At 40.2% G+C, this 17,615-nt stretch overlaps 1 protein-coding gene across 1 annotated transcript in view; it reads left to right on the top strand.

Moving 5' to 3' along the window:
• GALK2 (galactokinase 2) overlaps nt 1-17,615 on the top strand; it is an 841,566-nt gene that overhangs the window by 652,613 nt on the left and 171,338 nt on the right. The window lies entirely within an intron of this gene.

The raw sequence follows: 17,615 nt of genomic DNA, 5'->3' as shown, positions 1-17,615 counted from the left end.
TGGCCTCCGTTTCTTTAAGCCAAGTTTTTGCTCTTGATTGGAGGTCAGCATATTGCTTCAGATTACCCCTATTTGCGAATATGTGTATGTTCAAATCGCCGCAAACGATGATGTCAATATTTCTATATCTCGCTACTGCATCTATTTCAGTGAAGAGAATATCGATAAAGTTCATCTCATTGATTGCTAGCGGATTCCAATATAAATTGAAGACTGCTAGAATAGGTGGATCTTTCAATTGCTGACTGAATTGATCTTGTGTTGCCACCTTCTGCAAGATTGTATATTGGATCCACAGATTCAGATTTGTTGATTTAATTGGACTCCACAGTGAATCTACTTGAACCATCATTAGCTGTCCTGAAGAAGGTCTTCCTTAGGTCTGTTGTATAGCTGGATGAATATATACCTTGTAACCTTTGCGTATTGGTGGTTGGGACTGCCACGTCTCCTGCAAACATATGATCTGGCATTTCTTGAGAACAGCTGGAGTTTGCAAAAAAAGGTGTCTGTGTCCCTTGTATTCCATGTAGCTAGTTTTAATTCAGCATTTCTCAACCTCTTTCGTTGTTATAGATGACGGGGGGCACCCTTTTTTGCTTCATACATTTGTTCGTTTATCTCTGTTTTTCTGTATTGGTTTGTTTGATTATAACTAATTTCCAGATTCTGTCTTCTTTTAGTTATATCATTTTCTATGTATGACCGTGAATCTTCGCTACTTATATATTCTATGGTTGAGCTTGTATCAAAGTATTCTCGGTAGATAACCTGTTGTTTTCTATCGAATGGTGATGTTCATTGTCCTTCTCCACATTGTAATCTTTTGTACATTTGAATCCTAACTGGTCAAGTTGTTTCAAAGTTCTCAGTAGTTCATTCATTGATGTTGGTTTGTGGAGTTCGATTTCAACTACGCCAAGTTGCAATTCGTCCATGAATTGACCAGTTTGATATCCTGCGAACAAATATGTTTTGTCTCTGGTATTGCTTTTAGCAATCTCAAGATGTTAGTTCTGTTTAGTATCAATGTGATGTTTGTACGTCACTTAATGCTCCAATTACTCCTACTGAAATACTGTTAGCTATTAGTCATCTTTAAAAAAGTAAAGCTCCAGGTCCTGACAGCTTCCCCTCTGACTTCTTTGCCCATTTTTCCAGTCTACTGCTCCCTAAACTTGGTGAACTCTACTCTCACTTCATATCGAAGAGGAAGCTTGGGGTACATTTCTCGAAGCCATACTTATTGCCTTTCCCAAGCTCAGTAAAGACCCAGAGCTACCTCAAAATGATCGGGTCCATTTCCCTTATTAATACTGATTGTAAGATTTATGCAAAGATTTTGGCCAACAGACTCCTTCCTTTCTTACCTAATCTAAAACAAGATCAAGTTGGATACATCAAGGGTAGAGTGTCCTCTTCTAATATTAGACTCTTTCTAGATGTTATTGATCTAATTCTTAACTTCAAAGAGCCCCGTGCTGCGATAGCTTTGCATGTGGAAAAAGCATTTGATAGAGTGGAGTGGGACTTTCTATTTAAAGTCTTAGATGGCACGGTTTTAGTCCCCATTTTCTATCCATGATAAAAAGTCCTTTATTTTATGCCTAACACTGCAATATTTGCTAATGGGCACCTGCACTCCTTTTTTCCTTGATCAAAAGGAACATACCCAGGTTGCCCCGTTTCTCCAATTCTTTTCATATTAGCGCCTGCACCCTTCCTAGAAATCATTAGGCAAAATGAAAACATTATAGGAATACATTATAAGCATTTCCATATCAAGACTGTAGCTTATGCAGTCGATGTTCTCCTCTTTCTCAAAAATCCAGAACAAAGTGCCCAGTATTTACTTCACATAATCTCAAACTTTCCCAAAGCATCTGGGTATGAACTCAATATAGAAAAGCCGGAAATTCTTCCCCATAATGTTTATTGTACATTACATCATACACTCTCCCTAGGAATGAAATGGTGCCCTAAAGGTTTCAAATATCTTGGAGTTCATATCTCAGCCTCCATTAATAATGTACGCAAACAGAATTCAGAAGCTGTACTGGCTAGAATTAAAGAACTAACAACCTCATGGTCACCCCTTTTTCTCTCTTGGTGGGGCCGCCTAGAAGCGATCAAGATGATGATATCCCCCATCATCCTTTATCTCCTCTACATGCTTCCTATTTCCCTTCACTTACCCTTTTTCAAATCCATTGAATCCTGCTTGACTAGATTTCTATGGGGAAAGAAAAAGCATATAATTTCACTAAGTAAATTAAAAAGGCCCCGTTCTTCAGGAGGTGTCAACTTCCCAGACTTTAGGAAGTATCACATGATCTTTGTCATTAAACAAACACAGATGTGGTTTATCCAAGAGGAACTACTACATATGCCTAATTGGGTTTGTCTGGAGAGGGCCATGGTTTCCCCAGTTTCCCTTGCAGATATTTACCTTATTAAGGGTAAAAGTAAAATGATTACTTAATCCTGCATTTGCCAATCTATGCTCTACCTTAAACTCTGTGTTCCCATCCTTAACGAAATTGTCTTTATTAATTTCTCCTTTTATTTGACTTAATCCCCTTATTAAAATAAAGGCAAATCGGTTTTCTGGAAGCCATGGCTCTCTAGGGGTTTTATATTTATAGTCAATGCTTCATGCAAAATGTCCCTATTGCTTTTAATGATTTTGCTATAAAATACCATATGCCTGCCCATTTCCTGAAACAATATTTGGACAATAATGCTGCTCTTTTTGAGAATTAAGAATTATTTATGCATAATTCCAAAATTCCTGATGTGCAGAGACTATTACATATGCAGAACTCCAATTTTACGGCCTCGGCTCATTATAAAATGCTGATATCAACACCACCAACATCATATCCTGACCATCTTCACGTTGACTGTAAAGATGATTGCTTGACACCAGATCTTCATTTATGCTGGCCCTCGCAGTGGAAATGCATTTCTAAAATTACCACTCCAGGTAGCTTGATCCAAACTCTTCTTTTTTCATCATGGAGTGTCTTTTTTTACTCCTTTCTCTCTTTTTAAATATGGACTATTAACTAACGATTTTTGTTAGTGCTGCTCACATGTTCAAGGTTCTTTTAAACATATGCTTGTTGATTGTCAATATGTTAAGCCTTTTTGGAACTCTCTATGTCATATTATCGAATTTATTTTTAAATTTCATCAGGATTTCTGTTTTGACTTTCTCCTTTTTGGAAGCTCCTTTTTATGAATGAATCCAGTTAACAAATATGTTGACTTTCTCTTTGACCTATGCTTAATTGCTGCAATCCAAAACATTACTAGTAATTGGAAAAACTTAAATCATATTCATTGTAAAATTTGGTGGAATAGTATTTGCAATATTCATAGATTAGACAGTTGCATTGCATCTTCTCCTGATTTGTTATGTAAACAACTGAAATGGCACCCATTCCTTGAGTAATTATCCAACACAGACTCTCATTAATATGAACTATGCATTATGTGACTTAATTAATTTCAACTATGCATTATTTAATTGGACTATTATGCATCCTATTTCCCCCCTACCTCCTGCCCTCTCATGGGTGTTATGTCCCGTCTTCGTCTTGTCAGTTATTCGTTGTTGCGTCATTTGTATTGTCACCCACTCCCCCATTGTTTAAATATTTTTAAATTTTGTTTCCCAGTTATTCATATATACATGGCTTCTATTTACACCAAATATTTGTTCATAAATAGATTCTATTATGCTTCTCTCATATGCTTATCATAAGTCTTGTAGCCGGTCCGGTAGCACAGCGAGTAGAGTGCTTGCTTTGACATCCGTGCAGAGCCTGCTTACGCAGGTTCAAATCCCGGCAGAGCCAAACTCAGCCTTTCAGCCTTTCGAGGTTGATAAATGAGCACCACACGCGTTGGGTAATAATAAGCAGCGCTCGGATGCCCGAGGGTTCGTAGCGCTATATAAATGTTAAATTATTATTATTATTATTTATATATCTGGAATGATGAATAATTGTCACGTGTATTTATTTCATACAATAAAATATTTTAAACCTAAAAAAAAGAAAGAAAGATGCAATGAGCAAAAAAGGGGGATATTATAAATGGAAAAAAATCAAATGTACAGAGTCTTGGGGGGACCCTGTAACAGAGAGCGGGTAGAGGAAGTTTGACCCGCCCAGGAGAAGGAATAGGTGTGATTAGAAAGAAGTGATGGAGTCGGGGAGATTGGCTATGGTTGACTGTTCAATAAGGATTGGAAGCCCAGAAATATGTTTCACACCTTGGTTGAAAATCTTAAATTGTTGGTTACTTGTTTCTCTCAGTCTCTATTGTAAAATGTCATTTTTATGGTATCTCCCTAATACCCTTTTCTTGTTGGGGCTCCTCTCCAGTTGTAAGCGATTTTTGGGATTATTAATGCCTCTTTGAGGCTCTTAGTGTTCTCAGTGCTCTCCTCACTCCTGAGTCTCTAGGCGCTTTCAGGTTTCTCAGTGCCCCTCTATGGCTTTTGGGACTTTTTGGGGTTTGCTGTGCCCCTTTCAGCCACTATGTGTTATCAGGATTTGTATTGCTTCTCTCAGGCTCTTGGTACTTTTTAGGGTTTTAAGTGCCCCTTTTAACTCTAGGTATGTGTTGCAGTCCATCTGGAATTTTGTCTGTTACTGTGCGTCTGGTGAAGCTTCCTCCTGGATCTGTTACTTTGTGATGTAAAAACGTTTTTGAAACTAAGTTTAAAGGTTATTGTTTTTTTCTCTCAGGAAAAAGGGTTGTTCACCATATCCCCATCAAAATGTAGGCTATTCCTTTCTGCATTTGCAACGCATACCTGAAACCGCTGGTATTTCATAACACAACACACTCATGCCCAAAACGTGTGATTACATGTGATAACTCTGCAATGTGTACACTGCGTCGTGTTTATGTGGAAAACAAGGTTTTTTTTAAAGAGTACCTAATATCAAATACCTTTTTTTCACGAGGTGTAGGAAATGTTCTGGCAAATGTTTGTGTGTACCATGTGAAGGCATCATGAAGCAAGACACAAACAACAGATTCAAAATTCAAACAAAAAGGTTTCATTAACTTAAATGTCAGGATGGTTGAAAGCCTACCTTACCCTACGGTAAGGTGGGATTTCCCTACCTAAAGAAACTAAGGCTAAGTCAGAAAGTTCAACTTAAAAGTCTGTCTGTGTCCAAAACGTATACATATTATTATTAATTTGTTTATTTAAAAAAAAACTTTACAAATACATGAAATACATTAAACACCAAACAACAAAGATCTAATTTATGTATATCCAAAAATGTTCAATTATATTCAATCAGTAGTTAAATCAATAGATATAAATCGTTATAATTTTCTCTAAATCACACTTTTTAAAATCAAACAATAACAATCCTAAAATATTCTAAAACAATCATCAATACATATCAATAAATAATCATCCAATGCATCCTTCCTTCCATTCACCAACCCACAACATTCACCTTTTCTTTTTACAATATTCTAATATTTGCTTCCACAAGCAGTAACGTGCAATGTGCAGTGATTCAGAATTTAAATGGTATACCCAAAATTCATTTGTTTTAATAGAATCATACCAACTAACAAACCGGCCAACACGCTCATTATACCCTGTGAACACACGTCGTGCTGTTTCCTCCTTATTCTTTAATTTGCATATTTTACAGATTGTTTTCTCTTTCACTATGTTGGTATACACTCCTTGTATTGTCAGTAGTGGCAGTTGGTTTAGGCGCAGCCGCAACATTAGGTCACGCACCGCCAGACTTGGGTTATGCATTAAATATGTATGTGTTTTTATATACATGTGTGTCACACGTATGTATACTGATGCAGGGAATACAAATGCAGGTAATTATTGATCCAATCCCAACGCTTTGCTTTTTTCTTAAAAATAGTTTTCAAATCTTCAAACCCCATCCTTGTGAAGTCTGGGGTCCATTCAATGTGTTTAAAAAAGTCTGTGCTCAGCTGTCCAAACTCTTTGGGAACCCGAGAGTCTAGAGTAGATGCCTCTGCCAGCATACTCAGTATACTCAGCATACTCAGTATGGTACACAGTGGCTTAGTTTTTGATTTAATGTACATTACCCCTCTACTCATCTCCACCATAGTACCTATAGAGACCAGGCCCAATTCCAAATGCATATCAGGATTGCAGGGGGGAGTTTTAATACCATTCTCCAAAATGTTCCCTTTAGTACATTGAACCATTTCCAATCATTCATTGTAACTGCCTCTAAGTTGTGTAGTATGGCTGGGCAAAAACATTGCCTGTACAGTTGGAGGATTCGTACCATTTGAAAAACGCACACTTTCCCTAGCAAATTTAGTTATCATGTGGGTGAGCTGGCATGCCTTCACTTTCTTACTTTCGATAATGCTGGAGTAGGACTCGTTTTCTCCTATTCCAGGCCCAAGTAAGGGTATTTTTCCACATAATCAATCGTCCCGATTGGGTTTTTTAACTCTACTCGATTTATTCTACGCCCAGTTATTACCATTGCCTTGGTTTTATTCATATTTATCGACAACTCGTTTCTTTGTGCATATTCTAATAGGGTTTGGAACTTAGCACAAATCCCGCCTCCAGTCCTATCCATAAGGACTAAATCATCTGCATATAATACACAGGAGATGGATTGTTTTCCTAATGTAATCTGCAGGCCAACAGTGTTTAACAATTCTGATAGGTTGGCAAAATAGAAATTAAACAGGGGAGCCAACACACACCCTTGTTTAACTACCTGATGATCAATACGGTCTCCGTTAGTGAGCCAACTCCGTTCAATCTAACCTGTGTACCTGTATTGGAATGCAGCCCAACCAAGATCTCTATCAGCCAGTCCGGACACCCTTCCTATTACGTTTTACCCACAGTTGATTACGAATTACAGTGTCGAATGCCGCACTGAAATCCACAAAAATGAAATATAGGGGTGGGTTATTCTTTACGATGGCATCTATGATCAGTTTATAAATCTGCCTGATGTTATGCACCGTGGCCAATCCTGGTCGGAAGCCTATCTACATTCTATCTAGGATGTCATTTCCCGCCATCCATTTCTGTAGCTCAGTCGATTCGAAGGAGGCAAACAATTTTCCAGAGACATCAAGTAGGGAGAGTAATCTATAATTACGTAGATCTTTCGTATCGCCCTTCTTATATACTGGCAGCAAGATAACCTTCTGCCAGGTCTCTGGAATCCTTTTTTCGTTGGACACCTTTATGAATAAAATGTTTAATAATTTAGCCCATGTCCCAGGATCAGCTTTTAAGACTGCATTTGACAGTCCATAAGGACCCGGTGCCCTGGAGCTCTTTAAATGGAGTATGGCCACGTGCATCCTATCCACCGCTATATCCAGCTTCCAGTGGCCACCCCTGTGTTTTTAACTACCTTTGTTTCTTGCAGATGCTCAAGCCATCTTTGCTCACCAAATGGGGTTGATCACACTTGCCCTCTTATCTCCCTTTGATGCCGAGAGCATCTGCCATAGTGCCCTCGGGTTTCCAACACACAAGGCAGTGAACATCTGCTGCCACCTCACCGTTTTATCTGAAAGGCAGAGGCTTTTCACGCAACTTCTATATGACCACTTTATTTTCATAGTTTCAGCTACAATGTTATTCTTTGTGCCGCCTATTCTTTCTTTTTCCTGATGTTTCTGTGCATCTCCCTTTTGGCATCCCTTATAGCCATATCAAATACATAGCCCTGTTTCCCCAGGAGAATAGGATGAGCCCTAGCCCACCTTTTCTACCATGGCTGTTAGCTGCTTCAGTTGACCGTCTATTTCATTGCCCGTAAACTGTCGAAATGCATTCAACTCACTCTCCACTGTCTGTCGTGTTATTTGTGTTGCCTGCTCAATATTGCTTTTGCGATCATCGAAGTATATTACCTCCATGGTTGACTTCCACTCCTTCTCCACCCTACTTCTAGTGGTTTTACCAGGACAGTCTCCTTTGGTGCTGCCATTGAACATTACTAAATCCCATTCCTTGAAGAACGACATCATTGGGTGCCCTTCCAGTTCCCACCTCTCTTTATCTCTCTTTACCATTGTGCTTGTAGCTTCAACATTACTATAGTTGGCACATCGTTCATTGTCTGTGCAAAGTGCATTTAGGTCACCCTCCAACCCCCATTAAGACAAAATCATTACCCGCCTCAGCCATCCACGATACATATAAATCATCAAAACATTCCATTACACCATCAAGGTCGAGTGCATATAGGGGCACATAGACATTAATAAGCAACTTATCCAACAGTATATTTAACCCTGTGAGGCACACTTCCGCTGCCAAGATATTTTTACTATTACATTGCATGTTCAAGTGTTGGGCATAAAGTGACTGTTTTATCGCAATTAATAAACCATTAAAAGGGCACCTCTTCTTCCCCTTCTCTGCTGGCACTTGATGCACTACAAAGCCCTCTAATTGTATCTCTGAGGCCAACCAAGTCTCTTGGAGGAAGAACATTTCATTATGCACTAATAAATCAAGAGATCCCTTGTCTCCCAACAGGTGACTATGCCCACGTGTATTCCAAATCGTCACTTTCAGTATTCACTTACATTCTGCCATTTGTGAGACTAGGACCCTCTTGAACCATTCCCAACCCTGCACATCTTCCTGCCTGGCCTCGGATTTTTTCTAATCAGCCGAGCGCTTAACTATTTGCTTTGGCAGCAGTAATTTCACTGTAACCTTTGCTCACATATTCGCCGGGTTATCTCCTTCGTATTCCATTTTCAGTATTTCATTTGCATATGTCCGAATCAACCTGAGCACTATTATTGTGGTGTATGTTTTCGCACCCCACCCCCTGGCCTTCCCGATGTCACAACCAGCACAATTCCTGTCTGTGGTAATGGATTTGGTGATAATAGGTTTATTGACCTTAGCTTCAACCCGTAAAGAGTCCCCTTCTTGCACCAGTCCGCTAGTTAATGTCCCTCTTGATCGGCATAGGCGTTTTTGTCATCTAGAGGCTTTCTTCTTTTCTTTCTTTGAATTGAGCGGTTATGTTGCTTTGATGGTTGAATTAAGAGGTTCAGATGTGGCCATGCATGGTCCCACTTCTACCTGTTTAATTTTAGACAATCAATTTTTGTCTCCTCCTTTCCAATAGCTGAGCTAATCGCCTCTCCCGTCTGGTGAGGCATATGGAACGATCAGCCTCGTGACTTTCAGCCTCCGCCTCTTGATGAATTTCTAGCGCAGAAGGTTCAAACTGACATCTTTATCCTGGAGGGCTATAGAGTCCTGCATTTCCTGCTGCCGACAGCTGCAGCGTGATCCAGTGCCCTGCATGCTCAGTTCCAATTTGGGCAATGTACCATTCTGTTTTTGCACTTCGTCTAAAATATTGACACATAATTTAAACAGAATTTCAACTGTGACATTTTAAATACCTGACACTGCCTCTGATGTTTTACTCACACCTGCAGCCAGACTGTTCTCAATACCAGATGACTTATTCCCGTTATCATCACTCTGCTCCTCCTCTTCATTGGTATCAATTAGCAGGTTAGGGAAGGCTGATAAACGCAGTGGAATCCCCTCTCCCACAGCTACTATGGCCAGTACTCCATGAACAGCTGATTTGTGCCCCGAGTTGCCATTTATTTGAGCGGACCCCATGGCCCCAAATACAGTGTCACAGAGAGTATAGCACAGTTCCAAAAGGGAATTATTGTCTATATCCCCATAGTCTGAATCAGATCCTCTTTTATTCAGTGACTGTATTAAATTGTTTTCTGTGGGGCGAAAGTGTCCGCTTGTTGTGGAGGATAGAAGTATGTCATGGGAGGCTGCTTGCATTCTGGCTTTTTCAGATTACATGCACGATTAGCTGATTCCCGTGACTTTTCTCCATTGGGAGAGTCAGACTTTCCATACGGTTTCACCTGTCTCCGGTTATATTTACGGGGTTTGGTCAATATTTTGCAATGCATACTTTAGTGTCCCAAATGCAAATGTGATATTATGCTAACAATTTCCTGCAATGTACGTACATTTTTGCTCAGACGTATCTTTATAATTTCACTCAGGAAGTGTTGGCTTCAGAATTTGCATTCCACAGTGACCTGCAGCTCCTTGTCCTCATAGTCCGGAAAGGCGGAACACACAGCGCAAACCGCGCTACGCGTCTGGAGGGATTTTTGAATCTCCTCTCAGGCTTCCACAGAAAGTGAAAAAATACTTGAAATCATCAGTCACTTTAGCAACCCAGCACCTCCACCTCAGCTTCACCGGAACACACAGCACACCTATACTTGCCCTCACAACAAAAGCTAAACAATGTGTAAGGATGGCAACAATAAACATAAATAACATTCTGAGCTTCTTCCAGCTCCTGGCTTACTTTTCAGCTTTGCTTCCCAAATTTAAAGCAGTTCCACAAAACTCTTGGGATTCCCTTCTCCAAGTTTAACATAGAAGGTTCAAATTTCAAAACAAAACAGTTCTCAAAGGATTGGGATCCTCCCCAAACCTCTTTCCATCAATAACTTCTCTGGCTCACCAAGACATCTGTCACACCATCAGCCTTTCAATGTATATTTACATTGCCTTGCTACTTTTTATATTAACACTTTTGATTCCTCCTTTCATTTGTTTTGTCCTGCAGGGCACCCGGTCTAGGCACTATTGTCAGACCACACGGTCCACCCATTGCCGGTCGTGCAACCAATACCCCTTTTCCATCTATTTTATCAACAATTGTCCACTGATTTCCATTGACAGTGAAGAGTATTTCTTGTATCAGGATTATTTTCTTTCAACACTTTATCGTGGCTAGCTTGGTCATCATGCACTTGGTTACACTTTCAACACTTCTCTGGGTCCTGCCAGTGCAGGTTTCCTCTTAACCTGTAGTTTCTTGACCACTTGGCTTATGTCAATACTTGTTTCGCTTCTTACACTCTTCTTGGGATTTTACTTGCTTTGCCAACACTTGTATTTCAATCAGTTGACTCTGTGGTATTTGCCACCTGCACAACATTGCTTTTATTCCACTCAAAACATGCTTATTATTTCCTTTGTCTCTGTGCGGCTTTCAGAGATTCTTATTTAATCATACTTTCAGGTTGCTTTAATTCTGTACGGTATTCAATAATGCTTTCAGTTTGTTCGTTATTCAAAATTAATCTCTTTCACCCTTGAAACCACCTTCAATTCATTTCATGAGATGATTATAAGCACTCGCTTCACCATTGAAACGTTCAACATTCAAGAAATGCTTATTTAAGGTTTTCTGAGTGCCCCAGTATGAGTGTTTTCCGTCTGCACTCACTGGCTTCAGGTGGCAGCTCATGTCGGCTTTGTTCTTTTCCTCGCTGTGCCTTTCATGCTTCCACGGTCTCTGCTCTTCTCTCGCAGAGGTCAGGGAGAGAGCCACTTGCTCTTCCAGAGGTCCGCGGCAAACGGAGTGCTTCGCACCCTACAGTTCCGGCTTGCGCCCGACACGGAGGGGCGTAGGACTTCCCGACCTTCTCTGTGCCTGCCTCAGCCCTGGCGTCTCTGGTACTTGCGTGACATGGCTTCACGCACTTGCGTCTCCTGCTCCTGTCTCTGCGGTTCGCCAGCTTCCAGCTCCAGCCGGCTCCACGCTCAAGCCTGCTGTGCGTCTCCCTCTCTTGTGAACAACCCACGTGTCTATGTCCATTGGGCTTGTGTCTATGTCCATTGAGCTTACTAAGTGACCACAGGTGGTGGACATTTAGTCCAATTGCCTGACCATAGTTAAAGGGACATGCCTGGCTTCTCCATTTGAACTCTTCCATAGCCCTCTTCTTCACCTCAGTACCAGAGTGGTGCTTAGGCAGGGGTGCATACAAACAATTATTCACAACTCTGTTTTGTCTTCTCCTCACTTTGGTATTTGGCTGACATTTATCTGAATTAACAGTGTGAGGCTGACAATAACTTATAAAGGTTGTGGAAACCGAGTGTTCATTTTGATAAGGGAATGGGGGATACCATGTCTCGCCTAAGGTTGCCCTCTCGCCACTCCCCAAGGACCCTCCACCCAGGTGATCCCCCCCCTTCTCCACCTCCATGGTCAGGATTCAAAAACTATGGCCTTTCCCTGGCCACCTGAGAAGAGGATCCCCTCAGGCTTTTCACAACCATCATGTTACGACTTTGTGGATGTACAACAACATTTGCATTGGCCCTACCTAAAAAGCCCCTCGATAGTCACGGTTATTTCATGTCTAGTAGGAAGTTACATCTATGTAACCTTATGCACGTGTGTAAATTTGTAGGTTTACATACAAATTGCACCTGGGCCATACATAGTTTGGGGGTGGGGTGGATTGCCAGTCTCTCACTTTGTGAATCAGCTGTAATTTGCACTAGATGTGACTCTTAGTCCTGGAATGATCCTCATTAATCTACCCTTAAACCTAGTGCTTTGCACCCCAACCAGAAAAATGAACCTCTTGCGCTTTAGGATCTTGCATGACACGAATGCAATCAATATATGCTGGCAATACCCATTCTGTTGAAGTATACCAATCTTGGTCACTCCACATCCTTAGTGCGCAAGTCAAAAAACAGTTGTTCAATCCAATCCTAAAAATTACACCATCCCTCTTGCCGTCCACCTTACCTTTGCACCTCTTCTTAGCACCACACAAAGACACACACACACATTAAAAAGGAAACACTAATGGTCTACATTGGCAAACTATGGCTTCATGCTCAGAGTATAGGGACATGGACAATTTAAAAATATTGGTGTTACTTTGAGTTACCATGTTTTCACTGTAGACGTCTGTATAGTTGATGATGCAGCACTGAGTAAATGTACAGAACTTTGTTTACACAAAATGAACAGCAAGCCGCAGTAACCTACCCCTTAGCTAACAGAGCTGTGACACATTACATCTAAACCAGGGCTCTTTCACTACCAAGCACTACCACACCCCTGCAGTGGGTACTGAAAGTAGGTTTCCCATTTGAGTGAGAAACGAGGGGGTTAACACGAAGATGTAACATAAACCGGAAGCTGGCAACCCCTGTTTACCTTGTTGGCTAAAATGACCCTTATAAGAAAGTCACATAGGGATGAGTGCCTAGTTATCATGAGTCATCAGATTGTTAGCAGTGGAAGGTTTGTATGAACACATGTTTGTCTCACTGTCATTTTTGTTAAATGTCTTGTTTGGTTCTGATTTTAAAGCTTTAATACATTTTGGGGCCAAAACATGCTATCCAAGTTGATGTCAAATAATCTCTTTTCAGATTTATGGTTTATTATTAAAACTTGAATGTTCTCATGACAAATGTTGGACTGGCTAACAAATTAGCCATTGGAGAAAATGCCATAAGCAATGAAGTGATGTTAAAATTAATGTGAAATGGCAGAAATGTGGCGTGGTCCTCAAGCGACATAACCATTTTTTGTACTTGAACAGTAATCTAAGAATGTCAGACTTGCATAAAAACCTATTAAGAATGTATTTGGATTAATGCCATCCATAGACAGAAAATACCTGATATTCTTAAATACGGGAATGGTTGTGCACTGTTGGCAGTAATTAGCAGACACTCGTGTTAATGTGATGCACAGATATCAAAAAGACACAACCTTCAAAAATGCACATTTTTTTAAGTGCTGTTAAAGTTAACTGCAAGTTCTTATGTATTGTCCATGATAGTCTTTTCAGTTTCATTTACATTTAATATTCATCAGTCTCTTAAATAAAATATAAGTGCTCAGGGTGACTTCATGATCCTCACAAATTGCATAAACCTTACTAAAAAAAAAAATGAATCACTGATCAAATTAAGAGAAAGTGATGGTTCTCGGGACAACAGATCAAGGGCATATGGTTTACGGTGAGCGTGATGAAACTAGTTTGTTCTCCTAATTCTTCAATTAAGGTTATTGCTGTGTCTCTGTTGTCATCAAGCATTCCTGCAGTTCTGCCAATACCTCCCAGTGATTTTGGTGGTTCCATGCTGGACCAAGTCCATTGCCCGAATAAGTTTTTCAAATCCCTTAATAGCTGGTCCTTTGGTATGCAAATGACAGGAGGAAGAATGCAATATAGGGGCCGTCTCCTGAGAGAAACCAGTACACCTTTAATTGCAGTCTGCATAATGAGAGCCCCACTGTTGTTCAACATTATAGGCTGAAAAAGTATGAAAGCGGAATTGCATTGGCATCCTTAATTAGGTAGATTAGGCTGTGGACAGGTCATTTGCGCCTGACCCATTATGCTTTTAAAGACTGGATGGAAAGTGTGCTCTTAGGTTTTAAGATATGTCCCACCATCATAATGGCTTCAATAATATCATCATGGATGGTTTAAGCATAATAGCGAGTTCCCAATAATTTTGTATAACCCTATGTGTTAAGAGGAGGAGCCTAACATACCAGAACAAGGTAGGATTTTTGCTGCTCAAATCAGATCAACCAATACCTGTATTTCAGGAGTATTATAATTCCCAATTCAGAATACATGCATCTCACACATTTTCATATAAACAGCCTCCAATTCCTATTTCATCTGGATTAACATGTGGCTTGTTTCCAGATCCATTATCAATGTGTATGTATTATTTTGCACTCCTGTCTAGGGCGGGGGTCTGCAACCATTGGCACCAGTGAGATTGGCACCATGGAAACATACACAGACAACAGATTCAAAGTTGAACAAATCTTTATTAAAGAAAATGTCAGGATGGAATAAGGCCCATCTTGCCCTGGTTTTGTCATTTCACTGACACCCCTTTTGTCGATGGGTGTTTTTCAGAACAATTTTTGCACCCTGTGTTCTCCCTATTTTTTACTCTTCCTGACCGCCTAGCCCTTTTCGTGCCCTTTCCACACCCCCGCCCCCCCTAAACTTGGATGTGTTTTTAGGCAAAAACTTCGGAAAAATACCCGTTGAAAAAAACAGGTGTTGATTATAGGACGTCGTACCCTTGCCCTAACCAAAGGTGGGATTTCCCTACCTAAAGAAAAATAAGTGAAGTCTTTTCAATGAGATCAACTTAAAATAAACAGTCTTTGTCCAAAAAGCTATACTTGCCCTCACAACTAATACAAATAACATATATATAGGGATGTAGGGTTTCAAACACAACGTTCCGAGCAAAGCTTATTTCTCCCAATTGTCAAAATGTTTTCTCATGATGCTCAATTTACCTTCGTTAGAGTTGGAAGGAATAGAGTTCCACACTTTTGTCAAGCTTAGCGGGGCCCTTCCCCAAGTTCAATAAAGTTTCAGGAAATAATTCTTAGGGCTCCCCAGTTCAAGTTTAGTGTGAAAAAAAGAACACAAAAGAGATATCTTGAATCATTGCTTTTTAACTAGATTTTCCACAAGTCTGTATAACCCTTCCCCAAGCCTGATGTTCGCTTCTCATTGTTCTTTCTTTCACCACAGTAAACTTCCTTGTTGGGTTAAAGGGGATCTCTGCTCTTGGTGCAGTTTTAGACCACACGGTCCACCCGTTAAAGGTCACGCAACCAGGAACTATTGTGCCTCCTTAAGAAGTTCAATATTCAGCCAAACAAGTCGTTTTATCCACCTCACTACATGATTGCAACATATGAAGTCTTTATCCATATTTGTGGCTTTTCTCACTTTGATTCACTCATTCATTCCATTTCTTATTTCATAATTGCTTCTTGGCTTTCTTTCACTTAAACTTTGTTACCTTCTTCCAATTCAGTTTTCAATAAAGATAACTTGTTTTCATTAATTTTATAGTTCAATAATGAAAACTCATGTTTCATTCAGTTCACTATTCAATAAAGATATGTCTGTTTTGTTTCGTTCATTTCGATATTCAATAGAAATAACTGAGTTGTTTCATTCAATTCGGTATATAAATAAAGGTTCTTGTTTCCTTCATTTACTTGTTCAATAAAGAGAACTTGGTATGTTTCATTTGTTTCATTCATTTAGTTATTCATGTATTGTAAGTTCATTTGATTTCACACTCCACTAGTGTGTTTGCGATTTTTCGGAGCGCCACAGTGAGTAAAGTATCCCAACACTTAGCCGGGCATTGCAGCTCCTCCACACAGCTTCTCCCCTTCTGCGGGAAAGCCTGTTTGCCGGGCGCTCCTCTGAGCACACTCCGGCTATCGTGTTGAGCCTCGACGATACAGTATGACAAGTCCTGCTGTTTGCCTTTTCTCCTGGGTCTTCTCCGACTTGCACTATTCCTCTGGCAAGCTCCCTAGGGACTCGGCAGGCATTCCAGTATCTGGGCTTCTCTTGCTCCCGCACGGCTCGTTCTTCCACTGCTCTCCTCTTCCAACACTCTACTTGATACTTCGTAGCTCCGCCTTTTATACACCTGTGGTCCAGTAATGGACAGCAGGTGTGTTCCATCAATTACTGTTTCCTTATTCTCATTAGTAGGACATGCCTGACCTTCATGCATCTTCTTTGTCGAAGTACCAAAGTGGTGCGAGTAGGTAGTGTTTACTACTCTCAGTTGCTTCTTATTTGCCTCAGTACTTGAATGGGGAAATGGTTCAATATTCATATCTTTCAGTTGTTTTTCCTCATCTTAGTACTGTAAGGCCTTTTAATAGGGGAATGATAGGGAAATACTTTATAATGACCCAATAAGATCGGGCAAGTGTCAATTGGGTTTCTCCATGTATCTAGGGAATACTGTATTTGATCAAACGGTATCTCATCTACAACCTTTTTCCTCCTCTGTTTAACCCATCTAGGATGATAATATCTCTTACCTCTCTTAGGGACCAGTGAACAAGTGGAGCAGTATCCTATGACCACTTCTGGAATAGGGTTTACTACAGCAAAGGAGGATTTGGAATACTGTGTCTCGCCAAGGGCAACCCACCTGCAATCCCTGAGGACCCTCTAGCCAGGCGATCCTCCCTTACTTGTCTACCCCCACGGCCAGGATCCGAAAGGGATGGCCTTTCCCTGGCCAATTGCATAGAGGATCCTGAGAGAGTAGATATGAGAACACCCCCTGGTGTTTGCAGCTAAGAACAGTCTTCCAAAAAAAGTGCAAGCATATGAGTCTAACACTCCAGGATTACTTTCTATTGTATTTATTTGGCTGTTGTATAATATATGAATAAATGGCTAATTATATTTGTTTTCCACATGAATCAAGAATTAATTTTGTATTTGATTTTCGGTGGGAGAGTAATGACACTTCTTATATTTTCCTCGTGGGTGATTTGAATGGTGTATACCCAGCGAATTTGGAAACTTTCTAAGATTATAGAGTGTGTTTGAAGCTGGAAATCCATGATGCTAAATGAAGACACGAGAAACCTAATGAGCAGAACTATTGGGGGCATGAAATATGATCATGCTGAATAGACGTATTTATGGTGATATTGTGGGAAATTGGACTTCATCATGGGAGTTATCCATCGGCTTTGGGGTATTCTTAAACCTTAGAAGACAATTTTGCTAAATGTAAGTGATTAATGCTCAATTTTAAATGTGTTGCTGTTAACCAATTTTGGAAATAATCCATCATTGTCAGAAGGAAGTGGTCATCTTATATTTAGTTATAAATTATCACAAGTGGCTATTTAAACCTGATGTTTCTG

This window comes from Ambystoma mexicanum, chromosome 11 (genome assembly GCF_040938575.1).
Source record: "Ambystoma mexicanum isolate Mex_15411 chromosome 11, UKY_AmexF1_1, whole genome shotgun sequence".
NCBI classification, from domain to species: domain Eukaryota; kingdom Metazoa; phylum Chordata; class Amphibia; order Caudata; family Ambystomatidae; genus Ambystoma; species Ambystoma mexicanum.
This window is presented reverse-complemented; position numbering and strand designations above follow the sequence as displayed.